General features: G+C 45.5%; 1 non-coding gene across 1 annotated transcript; it reads left to right on the top strand.

Moving 5' to 3' along the window:
* The first annotated feature begins 1,453 nt into the window (after nucleotides 1–1,453).
* On the top strand, nucleotides 1,454–3,376 carry LOC126877616 (small subunit ribosomal RNA). The gene has a single exon (XR_007695186.1). It is a non-coding gene; the product is annotated as a small subunit ribosomal RNA (ribosomal RNA).
* Nucleotides 3,377–3,727: the final 351 nt, after the last annotated feature.

The raw sequence follows: 3,727 nt of genomic DNA on the forward strand, positions 1-3,727 counted from the left end.
TTTGGACCGACACGACCGGTCGTTGGAACATAGAAAAATTCCGAGCCGGTACGTTGGGACTTAGAAAAATTCCGAGGGCGAAAAAGTTTTTTCGAGTTTATTCGTTAAAAAGCGTTACAAGGTATAAATTTTTTTACGGGAATCGTTCTATCTCTATTAAATACGTCGGGATTAAACATTTTTATCGATTTTTTCAAAAAATTAGCGTTCGTCGAACTGACACGACTGGGATATTTTTCTAATTTTTTCGTTAATTAACGTTACAAGGTATATATTTTTTTGCATATTTCTACTTATTTTAACGTATTGTAATTGATTATAAACTTATTTTTTGTCCGTATTCGATAAAAGAGTATGTTTACTGATGCAATTTTTCGGTGAAAAAAAAAATTAATTTTTTGGTAAAAATGCATTTCTATTATGTTAATAAAACGTCTGGTAATGTATTTCGATGGTTGGATATTGGCTTTGTATAGTAGTGATCGAGCGTTCGCGAGACTAAGTTCCAGCGTCCCTTCCGAACGGTACGTTGCTACGGAGGTTTTGCACCGTAAGCGCGCGGCCGCTAGCCCGGCCGGCGCCGGCCTTCCGGCTGGCGCTTTCGTATCTATAAGAGAGACGTCGAGCCGGACGGTTCGGTCGGAACAGCGTTGAGCGCGTGGCTATTCTACGGCCTCGGTTGAGAATTCAGTCACCGCTCCTCGAGTCTTAGTGTATTTTACGCTATTTCTCGACTGTTCCTCCGTTCTCGTTCTGGTTTTTTCTCTACACTGCTGCGCCGCGGGTCGCTGTCCTGGACGTAATGACCAAATATCGTGGCAAGGTTCCCCTGAGTCGGGAAGCTGGTGACCTGTGTGTACGTATTCTAACAAAAATTGTTAGATGCGTGTGTGCTTGTACTAACTGAGCATCGATTCATTCAAAAGAGTATAACCGTCTGCTTTCTATAAAAACTTCTGCTTTCGCAGAAGTATCCGATGAGGCGGTAGGAGCGTACTATCTTTGCGTAGTATGTCTTCTGCCGAAAATGTTCTACCGATTGAAAGAATATTCTTACGGTATGTCCAGCGCGACGCACTGGGATACGCGCTTGTTCGTTCAGCGTGAGGTGCGTATACGTGCTTTACCGCTAAGATATTCTAATAAGTCTTTTTACACGAAGACAGCATTATGGAAATGTTCCTTTAGAAGTACGATTCTAAACATTTTATATAAGACTATGAGAAAGAGAGAGAGAGAAGAGAGGAGGTGGAGTTGAGAATTACAAAGTGGCTGCGAGCGGCGTTCGAAGATTATTACTGAACTATGGGTGTATCTCGAACGTCGCTAGGAGATATATTTTATAGATATATCTATCTTAAGAACGAAAAGTCTCGTCGTACGGTGCTTACGTCCCACCTACGACACGAAGAGAACTTAAACGAAATTTATAAGAATTGTTATACGAATAAGATCCCTGGTTGATCCTGCCAGTAGTCATATGCTTGTCTCAAAGATTAAGCCATGCATGTCTCAGTACATGCCGCATTAAGGTGAAACCGCGAATGGCTCATTAAATCAGTTATGGTTTCTTAGATCATACCTACATTTACTTGGATAACTGTGGTAATTCTAGAGCTAATACATGCAAACAGATTCCGACCAGAGATGGTAGGAATGCTTTTATTAGATCAAAACCAATCGGTGGCGGATGGCTCGTCTGTCCGTCCATCGTTTGTTTTGGTGACTCTGAATAACTTTGTGCTGATCGCATGGTCATCTAGCACCGGCGACGCATCTTTCAAATGTCTGCCTTATCAACTGTCGATGGTAGGTTCTGCGCCTACCATGGTTGTAACGGGTAACGGGGAATCAGGGTTCGATTCCGGAGAGGGAGCCTGAGAAACAGCTACCACATCCAAGGAAGGCAGCAGGCGCGCAAATTACCCACTCCCGGCACGGGGAGGTAGTGACGAAAAATAACGATACGGGACTCATCCGAGGCCCCGTAATCGGAATGAGTACACTTTAAATCCTTTAACGAGGACCAATTGGAGGGCAAGTCTGGTGCCAGCAGCCGCGGTAATTCCAGCTCCAATAGCGTATATTAAAGTTGTTGCGGTTAAAAAGCTCGTAGTTGAATCTGTGTGTCACAGTGTCGGTTCACCGCTCGCGGTGTTTAACTGGCATTATGTGGTACGTCCTATCGGTGGGCTTAGCTCCTCGCGGGCGGTCCAACTAATATCCCATCGCGGTGCTCTTCACTGAGTGTCGAGGTGGGCCGATACGTTTACTTTGAACAAATTAGAGTGCTTAAAGCAGGCTACCTTCGCCTGAATACTGTGTGCATGGAATAATGGAATAGGACCTCGGTTCTATTTTGTTGGTTTTCGGAGCCCCGAGGTAATGATTAATAGGGACAGATGGGGGCATTCGTATTGCGACGTTAGAGGTGAAATTCTTGGATCGTCGCAAGACGGACAGAAGCGAAAGCATTTGCCAAAAATGTTTTCATTAATCAAGAACGAAAGTTAGAGGTTCGAAGGCGATCAGATACCGCCCTAGTTCTAACCATAAACGATGCCAGCCAGCGATCCGCCGAAGTTCCTCCGATGACTCGGCGGGCAGCTTCCGGGAAACCAAAGCTTTTGGGTTCCGGGGGAAGTATGGTTGCAAAGCTGAAACTTAAAGGAATTGACGGAAGGGCACCACCAGGAGTGGAGCCTGCGGCTTAATTTGACTCAACACGGGAAACCTCACCAGGCCCGGACACCGGAAGGATTGACAGATTGATAGCTCTTTCTTGATTCGGTGGGTGGTGGTGCATGGCCGTTCTTAGTTGGTGGAGCGATTTGTCTGGTTAATTCCGATAACGAACGAGACTCTAGCCTGCTAAATAGACGTAACTTATGGTATCTCGAAGGCCCCCGGCTTCGGTCGGTGGGTTTTTACTACCAACGTACAAACAAATCTTCTTAGAGGAACAGGCGGCTTCTAGCCGCACGAGATTGAGCAATAACAGGTCTGTGATGCCCTTAGATGTTCTGGGCCGCACGCGCGCTACACTGAAGGAATCAGCGTGTTTTCCCTGGCCGAAAGGCCCGGGTAACCCGCTGAACCTCCTTCGTGCTAGGGATTGGGGCTTGCAATTATTCCCCATGAACGAGGAATTCCCAGTAAGCGCGAGTCATAAGCTCGCGTTGATTACGTCCCTGCCCTTTGTACACACCGCCCGTCGCTACTACCGATTGAATGATTTAGTGAGGTCTTCGGACTGGTGCGCGGCCAATGTGATAAGCATTGCCGATGTTACCGGGAAGATGACCAAACTTGATCATTTAGAGGAAGTAAAAGTCGTAACAAGGTTTCCGTAGGTGAACCTGCGGAAGGATCATTAACGATACGATACCAAAAGAATTTGACTTGAACACATATAAAAACTATGAAATATATATCACAATGGTCGGTAAGGAGCCGTACTCCTCCTGTATCGACGAAAGTATATACGACGTATTAACAAGCTATATACTTTAACAAACGAAAACGCCAGGGAGCTTGGCAACCTCCGTTGGCACGAATAGAAATATTCTTAAGGAGGAGACGACCCTCCAGCTACGGAATTATACGAAGAGAAGGTGGCACTCTCTCTCGATCATCGGGATGAAGAGATATATATATACAAGTATAAAAACGAAATGCGAATGAAACTTATTCGAGGCGCCTGCGTGAGGTCGTAAACAGAAAGACC

This window comes from Bombus huntii, unplaced genomic scaffold (assembly GCF_024542735.1).
Source record: "Bombus huntii isolate Logan2020A unplaced genomic scaffold, iyBomHunt1.1 ctg00000198.1, whole genome shotgun sequence".
NCBI lineage: Eukaryota > Metazoa > Arthropoda > Insecta > Hymenoptera > Apidae > Bombus > Bombus huntii.